Genomic DNA, 14,524 nt, shown 5'->3' with positions numbered 1-14,524 from the left:
AAAGCCTTCGTTTAGGACAGACATCACTCTTGATTCCTGCAATACTGCCATGTGTATTCTTTAGGGCGTTAAAGCCTTGTGTCTGTCTCTCACTGCTGTACCATGATGCCCTCCCCAGGAATGACGACAGCCTGACATCTGGAGATGATTAGCCACCCCTAGAGGTTCACAGAGGAGCCACTTTCTCCACTAATGGGACATGACTGACACTGGGAAGGCTCATTTCCAAACAAGTTGATGCCTATGCCAGATAACCCAGTGATTGATCAGTGCTTTCCACAGAAAGATCTTCATCCAAGGGGAGAAAGGAAAACAAAAGTGGAATTATCTCTGAGAGCTTTTCAAAATGGAGCAGGGAGGCCATTCAGTCTAGATGGAATCTGAACATTTGTCTGCATTAAGACAATAAGTGGCCAAAGCATCTGCCCAGTTGTTTCAGAAACTGCAGGTAATTATAAGGCCCCTTATCCTAATTAACTTGTGACAGCCTGCACCTTCAGGACAAATATTTTCTTTCAGTATCAAAAATCTTGCCAGACAACAGTTAACAGCCTTGCAGCTCTTGCCTTTATAAACCCACCTCTCTTCTTCAGAACACACTTTAGTTTTTCCTGAAATGCAATTCCTAAGACCCCCCCTTCCCAACAAAGCTTTCTGTTCTTTGCAGCCTTGATATTGGTTGACAACAGGAAGCCAGACCTAAGTTATCCGACTCCTGACATTAAGTGTGATAGATGCCCTCCTACAGTGCATGATGGCCATAACATCAGAAAGCCAAGCTTCTCTATCTGGGAAGACCGTAGAGAAGAGGGGGCGTGTGTGTGGAAGGACAGTCCGAATGGAGCTGGGATTGCCAGGCGGCCACTGAGGAGGTGTGACTTATGCCCATCCAAGCTTGGGTGGGATTTGGCCCTCTTGAGCACTTACTGCCCTAAAGTCATCCAGAATATCTGCCAGAAGTTCAATCACAATTCTCTCCAGGCAACTTTTAACAACTTACGGCTTTTGTCTTTAATAATCCCAACTTTCTTCCCTGAAACATTCTTTTGGTTTTACAAAAAATCTATACCCCAAACTATAATTCTTAAGACCCCAAATGAGCTCTTCTCATTCATAGCCCTTTTTTTTTCCCCTGCTTGGCAGGTGTATGTACAAAAACTATACATTGGTAAGACCAACCCACCTACTGACCCTGAATGTGTATTTACTTCTTATTCTTCTACTGGCTTCTATGGAATATTGATTACCACTCTAGGGTTTCACTCATGCCCCCAGTAGTGGTTACTGGGGAGGAAGCAATCAATCTTCTATCCTTATAAGATTTTCTGGCTGCTCTAGAAGTTAAATTGACCTAAGATTAGGAAAAATCAAGTTTAATATCATGTAAACACAGGAAAGACCCTGGAATACTGAGAAACTCAGCCAAATGCCAACACCCTCACCCTAAATACCATCTTCAGCAAAAAAAAAAAAAAAAAAAGATAGAGGTCGTGGTTTGGGACTCGAAAGGGGAGGAAGGCAATTCACATGAAGACAGAAAAGCAGGTTGGTAAACAGGTGTTCACTGGGTCATACAGAAACAATGGGGCACAGAGTGGACTTGCACCCCCACCAGGTACATGGTTCCCTGCAAATCCTCTGATATCCACGATCCATAACTCTGTAGGTAGTAACCCACCCCTCAGCTCAGGTGGTCCTTGAGGTTTGAGCGACTCTGCCTCCCTCACGTCCAGCCTTGGGGTCTGGCATATGAATCCTGAGAGCGCGCCCTACCTAGAGGGAGCTTATCGGTCACCCAACAGCACTGACCTGGTTGAGGAACAGGACCTGAAATAGGGGAATCCAGACACTGGTCAAAACGAAATACAGCGAGGACCAGCACTGGAGGTAGATGCACCTGACATGCCCTTGGACTTCTAGATGGAGCAAAGGAAGTCAGTGAAAGGCTGAATGGACCAGGCAGAATGACCTAGTCCACCTGCAGATTCAATTCAGGAGAGTTGGGAAAAGGACGTGTTAACCCTGGAAGCCTTAAGACAAATACCTTAGGAGACCTCAGCAAAAGTGCAGAAATCTTGGACAAAAAGATGTCATTAAGGATTTAGAACTCGTGTCTGAGATTAGTGACCAAATTCACAGGTCATGAATATCCTCAATATCTCTCGCTCTACCCACCCCACCAAATTTGGGGGCTGTCTATATGAGGAATAAAAAATTGTGCAACTCCTTGACAACTCAATTACTTAACTTCCAGCCTTTTGGAACTCATTGGTTTGCCGCAGAAAAGTCAAAATACGACATTGATCCTTAGTTCTAGTTGTACATACCACACACATTACTACACGGGTAAGGATTTGCCAACAAAATCAGTGTGCTAAGGAAATTTGCACCCATTGCCAACTCGGCAAAGATGCACTAAAGCTGTGAAGAAATGTGTCTATGACTAGAAATTATGCAAGATGAGTTAACAGTAACCCAGCCAAAAAACCCCAAGAATTGGGCTGTGATGAATTCATGTTACAGACTGCAACCATCGCTATGGAATGTCTCTAAATGTCATTTATAGGTTTCCTATGAAGTCCCATCAATGGCTTTATTCCGCAGCCATTTCCAACTCACTCAGAAGCACTATTTGGGAAGACCCTTAGGGCCCTCGTCACCACTGGCAAAGCCACTACAAAGCAATCAGAAGCCCCACAAGGTAAGTTTAGGGAAATTCGCCAAGGAGATAGTTTCTTTGGGGAACCCCTGCTGACTCACCAAGGCCATGCACTCTCTCCCCACTTTCTGGAAGCAAAGGAAACTTCAATTCATCAGCATTCAACACTCCATCCATTGTCTAACCAGAAGAAGGGTTTCTGCAGAACACCTACTAGTCTCCCTAGAAAAGACCTAGCTCAGTGATCCTCAACTAGGGGTCTTTTTGCCCCCCGACTGAGCTGTTACCTTCTTCGGTTACACCACGTTAATGCAGATGACGCCAAGGACGCGAGATAATTACGTTCCCAGACACATTTGTTTACAGAATCGGCCGCCACGGTTTACAACAGTAGTACACGATAAAACGCTAGAGGTGGATGAAGCTTATTTACAGAAGCCAAAAAGTTCACTTTACACATTCAAGGATAAAGAGTTAAAGATATAAGATACACTGCTTTCAAATGTAAACCAACTTTTACATGTCCACGGAATCCAAGGTGACAGGATGTCAAGCAGAAGGACACACCTAACCAAACGTCAGGACGTGTGACTTAAAATGAAAGAAAGGACAACCCAACCCCATTGTCCAGGCCAAGTCTATTCGAGTTTCTAAAAGCTCCTGTGGGCCACTGAATTCTACTGAGACAAGTTCCAAGTTTGCTTCAGCAAAAGAACCAAAGATCAGACTGGCTCCATCAATTGGTAAATGACTGAATTGTGACCCCGAAATCAGTCAGTGCTTGAACTCTTTGGTGAATACTTCTGAGAGTTATTTCAGAAGTGCTTCTCTCTGTGCAGTTGATGGTTGGGAGAGAAGCCAAGGACAGGTGGCAGGGCAGGGGCAGTGGAAGGCCAGCTCAGTTCACAAAGGTTAGTTCCCTTGGTGAAAAACTTGACATCCTCGTTCCAGTTTCAAGTTCCTCTTGGGTGTCATGGGAAGACTTCCCCAGGCAGCACCAGGCTGTGCCTGGGAGCTCGGGCAACCCCAGGAGTTGCCCTTCAGGAAACCTCTCCAGCAAGACCAGAAAGGTTGATAGAGTGAGTGCTGAAACCCCATCTGTCACCTAAGTTTTAGAGAGGAAAGAATGCTTTTGACCAGACAGTCTATCATATCAAGGATACCACAATGGAAGGAGATGTTTTTAGTAATCATGATTTGTGAAAGGGAGCTAACGCTAATGGCTTTAAGAGGCCAGGGATGCTGCTAAAAACCCTGTGACATATACAGCACAGCTTCCCACCAAGAATCATCCAGCTTAAACTGTCAACAGTACTGAGCTTGAGAAATACAATCAGCTGGTGCTTTTGTAAGAGAAAATCTGATCAATTTGCAGCCTTTGTCTCGTTCAGGAGCACAGGAAAAACCTTCAGGCTTTTGCTGTATTCATGACCCAAAGAAACACACAAATCCACCCAAAGATTTTGGAGCTCATTTAGACTAGACCAGAGAGAGAAGGCATCTTCCACCTCTCTTTTCAACTGCTCCCCCAACCCCAGACCCCTCCTCTGCTATGCATTATTTCAGTAGTGTGTATGTTTACATCAAACCTAAGTGGGCTTCCCCCATTTTCCTGTGGTGACATTGACAGAGATCATTGGCATCCTCTAGACCACCACCTGGGAGACCAACGTACCCATCCGCTCCTCTTTCTGCTGGAGGTCAAATCAGACCTCTTAGGCACAGAGGACTCAGATCCCAGGACAGTAAGCTCTGTGCTCCTGCCCAGGTTTGTTTTCTGTGTTAAGCTTTGTGTTTATTTTCTACATTCCTCCTTCAGATAAGCAGCAACAACCACTTGCCCCAAGTAGAATGTCGCTGGTCAAGATAAATGGAGGTTACAAGGCCACTGCTTGAGTCAAGCAACTCAGGCTAAAAATGCCCCCCGTGTGCCTGATTTTACACCCAGATGAGCTAACTGGACCATCTTCAGGAGCTGTGTCTCTTATTCCCCTTCATTCAACTTTTAGCACCCCTGCTCGTCTGAAGGCCACAGAGCCATATTTCATTGGCTCAATGAAGGCCACAGAGCTGTATTTCAGCAGACATAGAAGACCACTCCCTGTGCACCTCAAGAGACGGTCCTCAGTAGCAACCTCACATTTGTCAAGTCCTGGACCTTCCACAGCAGAGAACTTTGGCTCCTGGAGCAACTAAAGGCAAGTGTGCCTATAATACCTAGTCTGATGCCCTCCAGCCCCCAGTTCCTCCCCCTCCCACCCTGCCCTATCAGCCCTCTTTTCAGCCCCTCTATAATGTCAGTTCTCATGAGCTTCCACTGCACTTAGGGCCGAATACCTCCTCATTCAGCTTCACCACCAAGGGGAACGTGTCATGTTGGAGGGAGGCAGCCAGCATAGCAATACACAGACATAAGTACACCAGATCTGGTGGCCTAATACTGGACACATGGCCATGAAAACTATCCCACATAAGGAATGCAGGGCCCATCACAGTCCCTATGTCCTCCGCAAAAGCTACATTCCAAGAGGAAAATAAAGGATACTGACTGAAATTTCTTGGTCTGCTCTCACCCAGCTCAGGACCAAGCAAGGCACTCTGCCTTGATTTAGAGGCTCCCAAACACAAGCTTGATCATAGACTTTGAAGGAACAAACTTAAAGAGTTGGGCTAAGTTCAGCTTAGGGCCATTGGAAAGCAGGAGACTACAATTCACAAGGCAACACAGTCTAATGGGGAAGAAAAGGCTCACCCAAGGCAGGGAATCTCAGAATGCATCATAAGGCCACACTGATGGACAGACCACCTGGTCCACCTTCAGGATTCGCCCTTCACAGGATAGAAGAAAACTTATCCTTCCTGAATCACAATCACCTGAACAGGGCTAGGACATGAAGACGCTCAAATCTTTGATGGGAATTAAGGAAAGTAATGGAAAAGGAACCACAACTTTATCAAGAGTCCTTCACCCTGACTAGGTCCTACATTCATAGGTTTCCCCCTAGAATTACCAAATGATGCACCCATCATATAGGCCAGGTTTCAGCCAATCCATGCCCAACTTTCCAAGATGGCATCTGCACCCAGGGAGTCCAGGTGCCTCATCTGCCTCTCCTACTGATGCACTACTCATCAGCATCTGGCCAGAGCACAGGATGGATGGATACAGCCTATAGTCAAACTCAAGGAGGCTGAAGGGAACAGTCCGTGACTTAAAGCACAGAAAGGCCCGATCATGAATAGTGAGGGTCAAGCCTGAGGCCACCTGCCTAGAAGATGGATGGCTTGATTCAACATGTGGTTCATTCTAATGCCCTGAGGCCCAAGTGAAGGCCACAAAGCCTGCCCTAGGGCGATCCAGGTTTCTTGCTCAATCCAGATGGCACTAGTATTAGGGGCAATATGGAAATTTCCTACATAAACAGAAACTATCTCTTCCATGGAAAACATCCTTTCTCCCCTCATCTGCTCAGAAATATACTCAGTTAGGGCCTGGACCCCAAACAAGCAATGATCCAAGAGAAAGACTCTGCTAGTCATCAGGTAATGATATAAAGACATCCAGTCAAACCCAAGTTGAGGCCAAATATCTGCTTTTTCACCTTCTTGTACCTTTTCCATATCTGCAGATCTGTGGAAGCCTATAGCACCTACATGAGCAACAGCAGCACCTGAAAGAATCCAGAGAAGAATCGGAGCCACGCAGGCCTGGAATCCTCTCATGTACCTCACATCGGTGTACGCAGTATGAGGACGACCCCTCGGTCCTGCTAAGCGAGGTCTGAGTGTGGATGTCTAGTCGGCTTTGCTTTGGAAAAAACATCCTAGTGGTTAAGACTACTTGGAGATTAGGAGATTAGTACAGTTGACCTTTGAACAAGGTGGGGGTTAAGGGCACCAACCCCTGCATGCAGTCAAAAATCCATGTGTAACTTTACAGTTGGTCTACCACAACTCTGCATCTGCAACTTCAACAGATTGTGTGGTACTGTGTTTAATTGAAAAAAATGTGTATCATATGGACCCACACAGTTCAAACTCCAACGTATATAGGTCAGATTGTACAGATTTTCTAATTGCTAGCACTTGACTCAGTTTTTCCAGAAATAAGGTATTTAGAACTTGTGATGGTTAAGTTTTATTAACTTACCTAGGTTACAGTTTCCACTTATTCCACCAAACACTAATCTGGTGTCTCCGTGAAAGTAATTTGTGATTGAAGTCCAGTAATCAGTTGGACTTAAGGACAGGAGATTATCCTAGATAGGGTAGATGGGCCTGACCTAACCCGTTGAAGAGCTTTAAGGACCAAGTAGAGGTTTTCTTGAAGAAATGTCACTTGTGAACTGCAGGCCCAATTCCTGCCTAGCGTTCCAGGCTATGCTTCCTAATTGGCTGCCCTATGGATTTCAGATTTGGCAAGCCACCTCCACAATCATGTGAGTCAACACCTTGCAAGAAATCTCCTGGTATTTGTTTTTCTAGAGAAACCCTGAATCCTAACTCTTAAGAGTTGTCAGAAGTCTGAAGATAATTTTGGCTCCAGGAGCACATGGTTGAGATGCAGCCCCTTAGGTTCCCTACAGATTGAGGCCGCTGCAGGCAACGGGACACACTAGCTTCTCACTCGGCAGCCACCCAGATGAACTAAATATGATGCAGAGTGTCTGATGCGAGTATCTAAAGTCATTCAGACTCAGACCCAAGTAGCAAGAAGCTTGCACTGGAGTGGCTGCAATAAAGAGAACAGTGCTCATCCAGATTCATGGCAGCAACAGACTGAAGAGGATTCCTCAAAGTGAGGAGAGAATTAAGCAAGTGCCAAACTGGGGAGGCTAGAGGAGGTAACCTGCCCCAGGAGGGAGAGAGCTGGGGGGACTATCCTGTCCTTTCTCCAAAATTCCATGAACTCCTAAGACAAGACACAAGCAGCCAGGTCTTCATCCACCAAAGAAGAGCTTACAAAATGCCCTCAGGGGCTCCTTCTACACCCTAGCTCAACTCTCGACTGGGAGATATTTTGCTCCCCAAGGAAAATACAGCAGCGTCTGGACACATTTGTCACAAAAGGCAAATGCTATTCAACATCCTACAAAGCACAGGACAGCTCCCCACAGAGAAGCACCATCCAGCCAGAAACATCCATACAAATGATGTTAGAATAAAATCCTGACCCAGCTGGATGCACTAAGTTCCAATAATATGAAGGTTTCAGATGCTACACAGTAGAGTAAAACCTTCAAGAGTTTGAAGATTTTAGACTGAAGCAGCACCCAAGAATAAAGCCCCAGAGGACTGCAAAAACCTCCCAAAGTGCCTTGAGGGTAATTCCATCAGGTTGGTCAGCTGGAGATGAATTCACCAGGTGGCTTCTGTTTTGTTGTTTGAGCTGTGATCCACCCCGAAAAGCATGGCAAAGAATGCTGGTCTGAGACCCCAGTACATCCACGCCCCTAGGCTAAGAGGCCAGGTACTTCAGCCAGCACCCCAGTTCTGGCATCTCTGAGAACATGGCAGTGGGCTCCCAGGCCTCACAATGGATGCAAAGATGAATGCCACAGCTGGAGATCTAGTTCAGGTACCAGCCAATAACAAAGAGCCTTCTACAAACACTAACATTCCGCCACTTGAGGATATTGAGGCGTTTCCCCAAGATGTCAATAACACAGGGGAGGAGCCCAGAACCGAAAATCCAGTTCAGTTACCAGGCAACATCACATCACAGAGCCTTCCACAGACTCTTACCATCAGACAACTGAGGACATTGTGGCATATCTTCAAGACTGCTGAGAGGAGCCCAGAACCGAAAATCCAGTTCAGTTACCAGGCAACACCACAGAGCCTTCCACAGACTCTTACCATCAGACAACTGAGGACATTGTGGCATTTCTTCAAGACTGCTAAGAGGAGCCCAGAACCGAAAATCCAGTTCAGTTACCAGGCAACACCACAGAGCCTTCCACAGACTCTTACCATCAGACAACTGAGGACATTGTGGCATATCTTCAAGACTGCTGAGAGGAGCCCAGAACCGAAAATCCAGTTCAGTTACCAGGCAACATCACATCACAGAGCCTTCCACAGACTCTTACCATCAGACAACTGAGGACATTGTGGCATATCTTCAAGACTGCTGAGAGGAGCCCAGAACCGAAAATCCAGTTCAGTTACCAGGCAACACCACAGAGCCTTCCACAGACTCTTACCATCAGACAACTGAGGACATTGTGGCATTTCTTCAAGACTGCTAAGAGGAGCCCAGAACCGAAAATCCAGTTCAGTTACCAGGCAACACCACAGAGCCTTCCACAGACTCTTACCATCAGACAACTGAGGACATTGTGGCATATCTTCAAGACTGCTGAGAGGAGCCCAGAACCGAAAATCCAGTTCAGTTACCAGGCAACATCACATCACAGAGCCTTCCACAGACTCTTACCATCAGACAACTGAGGACATTGTGGCATATCTTCAAGACTGCTAAGAGGAGCCCAGAACCGAAAATCCAGTTCAGTTACCAGGCAACATCACATCACAGAGCCTTCCACAGACTCTTACCATCAGACAACTGAGGACATTGTGGCATTTCTTCAAGACTGCTAAGAGGAGCCCAGAACCGAAAATCCAGTTCAGTTACCAGGCAACACCACAGAGCCTTCCACAGACTCTTACCATCAGACAACTGAGGACATTGTGGCATATCTTCAAGACTGCTGAGAGGAGCCCAGAACCGAAAATCCAGTTCAGTTACCAGGCAACATCACATCACAGAGCCTTCCACAGACTCTTACCATCAGACAACTGAGGACATTGTGGCATATCTTCAAGACTGCTAAGAGGAGCCCAGAACCGAAAATCCAGTTCAGTTACCAGGCAACACCACAGACTCTTACCATCGGACAACTGAGGACATTGTGGCATATCTTCAAGACTGCTAAGAGGAGCCCAGAACCGAAAATCCAGTTCAGTTACCAGGCAACATCACAGAGCCTTCCACAGACTCTTACCATCGGACAACTGAGGACATTGTGGCATATCTTCAGGACTGCTAAGAGGAGCCCAGAACCGAAAATCCAGTTCAGTTACCAGGCAACATCACAGAGCCTTCCACAGACTCTTACCATCAGACAACTGAGGACATTGTGGCATATCTTCAGGACTGCTAAGAGGAGCCCAGAACCGAAAATCCAGTTCAGCATCAGGCAACATCACAGAGCCTTCCACGGACTCTTACCATCAGACATTTGAGGACATTGTTGTTGCCTGATAACTGAACTAGATACTAGATCTTCAGCTGTGATGTTCTCTTTGCAGTCTTGAAGAAATGCCACAAAGAGCCTTCCATGATTTCCTTCCAGCACTGAAGGAAATTGATGAGTTCCTCCAGGATGTTAGTGAGACTTCTGAGACAAAAACCAGTTAGACCAGAGTCAGCTCTATGTACATCTGTCTCCCCACAGTGAGTACAGCCAGAAGAGGCCAATCCAGAATCAGGTGACTTCTTTTGATGAGAGAAACCCACAAGCAACATGAGAGATGGTACGAACATTCCAAAGACATCATTAACTGGTTACCAAGTATCAATCATCAATCCAAACATGATGGCAATTCCCAGTGAGGGTAGGCAAATGAAGACTTTCAGTGATGACCCCAGAAGCTATACAGTGGCAAGATGACCTTCAGTAGAGACCAGACCTTCTTGGAGCCAGATGATCTTCAATGGAGTCCAGCCCTCTATGGGAGTCAGAGGAAGACCATTAGTGAATGCCAGACGAACTTCAGTGGGGACCAGATCTCCCATCGAGATCAAACAGAAACACGCAATGAGGAGGACACTCTCCAGGGAGACCATATGATGCCACATTCATCATCACTGCCATTCCTGGGATTTTGATGTATTTCAAATTCCCATTTGATCCAAGGACAATCCCTAGAACAGAGGTGGAACCTCCAGATCCAGAGTATCAGGTGCAGAAGAATTCTGACGTCTTGAAGCCCTATATTTGTACATACCAGGACTGTGGGAAATCATATTCAAAGTCTTCCCACCTGTGAATCCACGAGTGCCGACACCCTGGAGAGAAGCCCTACAAATGCAATGCAAACAGATGCACGTGGGGCTTCTCCCATTTGGATGAGCTCAACAGACACAAGGGAAAGCACACTGGGGAGAGGCCCTACCTGTGTACTCAGGGCGACAGGAACGCTGCCCCATCTGATCACTTAGAGCAGCATCAGAGTCCACAGATAAATTTCACCTGTGATGACCAACCTAGCCTTGGAGGAAATGAGTTGAACAGAAAGATTATCCTTGCTAAATCTTTGCTCAGCATTTAGCACTGTGCCAGCACTTAGATGCTTAGTATTAGTTGCGAAGTTTAAATATTTCAGAAGACAATGAAAATCTTGAATACATGTACGATTTCAATAGTATCAGAAGCCCTATTCATTTACTTCCCTCTCAAGAGTGACTTTTCATCAGTGTGCTATGAATCCCTGTAGATCGCTGTGTATTGCCTATGTAAAGTATATATGTACACAATTACAATGTATGCATAGGTCAGATGTGTTAAGAATGTAGCATATTCCAAATCTGAGCTCAGGTTTCTTTGGCAGTCCCTTTCTATGGAGTTAGGAGGAGGGTACCCTTGGTCACTTCCAGTGTCATGTGGTTGCAGATGAAATGAAACTCCCTTGGATGAACTTCACCTATTAAAATGTTGAAAACCTAAAAAATAAAAAAGCCCCAGCTTGCTTGGTGAAAGCTTGTTCTCTAGAAAGGAGATGAGCCACTTTCCACCTATCTCAAAGTTTTCCTAAAGACAGACTTGAGAGGACCAAACAATGTTCAGTCTGGGGCCAGTGGAGAGCAGGAGAAGGTCTGCACAATACAGCACAGGCTAGTGGGGAAGAAGCAAGTCCACCCTGAGGAGCACAACCTCTGAGCCCTGCAGAGGGCTGCCAGAGGTCTCATTCAGGAGCCCCTCATGGGGAACAGGGAGAAAACTTCTACCTTGAATACATGCCTAGAGCAGAGCCACACAGAGATGCCCATTTCAAATATTTGAGCAATAAATGGAAAAGGGAACCCCAACAGCAAAGAGCACCCTTCACCCTGGAAATCCCAGGACATCTTGAAGCTTCATCAAGGGAAGGATGGATGCATTCCGGTCCAGCAGATCCATAACCTTTTTCCCAGTAACATCTGCCCCTGAGCCCAGTCACCACCCACCCTACCACTCCTATCAGCCACACCAGCCTACCACTTCTAGCCAGGGTACAGAATGGATGTGGACCTCTGGGCGGTTGTAAGATGCTTGATGACCACTCCATGAAACCTCTGATGTTAACAGCGGCAATGAACCGAGTTGTGGTCATCTGTCTATGCACAGATTAGGAGCAGATCCCCTCTCATAGCTAGATTTACACTGAAGGCCACTACGCTCCATCAAGGCTACGAAAGAGCTTCAGCACTGCTGACTTTGGGGTGAGGGCGTGGCTCCATCTTTCCAGTTCTGTCCTCAGTCTGCCGAGATACCTACACTTTCCTGATACTGAGCAAAGATAGGTAAGTAAGAAACTATGCTTCTTTTCAAGCTCTTTATGGTAACGATAGGAGCTCTGGGTGATTCTTCGAGAAGGGATAAAGTAGGCAAGGTAAACTTTTTCACCAGAAGTCAACCACTAGCTACTATGGGATAGTCCCAGGGAGGACGTGACGGTCATGGCGAGTACGAGTGTGTTCCTGGAACCTGGTTGATCCACTCTGTTCATTGGATGTAATCACTTAGAGTTTAGGAATGCAGCAGGGGCCTCACACGGCTACAAAGTCCCCAAACAAACTTCAGACCCTAGCAGAAAAGATTGGGGGGATCTCTCCAGAAATGGGATAAAGGACCCAAAGCCACTCGACTTCAATTTTCAGTACAACTATCTCTCTTGCTCCTGACTGCTTATGTCAAGAAGAACCAGGGATTCATCCAGAAGAGTTGCTTCCAGCCCTGCTCTTCCATCCCGAAATTTCCTTGAAGGAACCATGATGCCAGAATTAAGCTGCGCAGGCCCCCGGGACACAAAAGGAACCTCACTAGATGAGGATGACGAAGGAAAACCCAGGACAGAAACATCTACCAAGATCTGCTGTTTCCAGATGGGCACACATTCCTCCCAAGATGGGTGCTGTCCTACACCTCTGAGAGTCTTTGCACCAGAAGTGCCATCCCCAGGCCAGTGAGAACTGCCTACCCAAGGCCATGCCCCTTCCCTGGAAGAAGCTGTGTTCCCTGCCTGAACGGAGATACCTAGAGGTCCAGCCACAGTGCTCAGTTCAGGACGACTCTGGAGGCCACTCTGGCCCCAGAGCTCCACGTGGGGCAGGTTGAAAACTCCTACTGAGAACACACAATTCACTTTCTCCCCCCGCCCTTCTCGCTGTCTTTGCTTTCCTCCCCGTGTTGTTCCCAAGTGCACTCCCTATAAACTTAAACACACGTAAGTCACCTCAAGGAGTCCGCTTCTCTAGGGAAGCCAAACCTCAGACATGACTTTTCACCTTCAAATTTTTAGGTGACCTAGGAGATGAAACTTTTTCCTTATGAGTACATAAACTATCCCCACGCCCCGGGTTCACTATTGCAGTGATGATCCAGGTATTTGGAATTAAAGACTCTGCTTGACTTGAAACCCACACACCAAATTGAGAAAATCCTAAGGTCCACCCACCGCCTTCTCCAGCAGACACCATCTCACTCTAACCTCTTTTCACATTGCATGACTGGTGGCCTTTAATCTGTCCAGTGAATCTAAAGCACTTACTAAGCCTGATGGTTCTTTGATTTTCACTGTCAGCCTAAGTTGCTAAGAACCTTTCCTTGAGGACCTAGGAAAGCTTGGCAACTGGGGAGAGCATCCTCCGTAGACACTGCATTCTTGTTCTCCAGCAGGCAGGCGAGGGGGAGGCAGAGCGCCATGGTTCACTGAATCACACAGGTGTGGAGAGAGAACAGTCCAGACCTTTCTTTGACCACGTGAGGAAGACAATAAGGCAGAACGGAGACATCCCTCTGAGTCTCTAGTAAGTTCCCCAGAATGACCTTCACGTCCACTCCAGGGTACATGCATCACCAACAAGGACTGGATCTCTCCAGATCCCCCCAAGCTACAGATTTGCTCTGGTCCTTCACCAAGTTCCTTCCCAGAGAGCTTAGAGGAGAGAGGAGCCAAGGAGTCACGAAGCATCTCCCTGCTCAGAAATCCAGAGGCGACGTTCAACAGCCTGTGACCCAAGGCCTCACAAAGGGCCCCTTGTACAACTCCAGCCATATTTTTTCTACTAGTGGCAATAAGTACATACCTATCAATAATTACTTTAAATGCCGATCAAATGTTCCAGTCAAAGGCACAGAGTGGCTAACTGGATAAAAAAACAAGACCCATCTACACACTGCTTACAAGAGACTCGCTTCAGAGCTACAGACTCAAAAGTGAGGGAATGAAAAAAGATTTCATGCAAATGGAAATAACAAGCAGAGGTAGCCATACTCAAAGTACGTTTGCAAGCAGGTCTACCACAAAAGACAAGGGTGCTATATGAAAGGCATCAATACAAGAGGATAACTCATTAACACACGCACCTAACATAGGAGCACAAAGGGAGAAGCTGACAACAGCAGGGACTTTAACGCCCCATATACATTAACATACGGATCATCCAGACAGAAGAAAAGGAGCTGGTGATCTTACGGTTTATCTGTGGAACAGAGCCTGTATCTATTTTTTACCCACAAAAATGAATTGGTTTAAGCCATGAACCTTATAGATAATATTTATTGGCACTCCACTAAATGCATTAGAAATTCATTCTGA

This window comes from Sus scrofa, chromosome 8 (genome assembly GCF_000003025.6).
Source record: "Sus scrofa isolate TJ Tabasco breed Duroc chromosome 8, Sscrofa11.1, whole genome shotgun sequence".
NCBI lineage: Eukaryota > Metazoa > Chordata > Mammalia > Artiodactyla > Suidae > Sus > Sus scrofa.
This window is presented reverse-complemented; position numbering follows the sequence as displayed.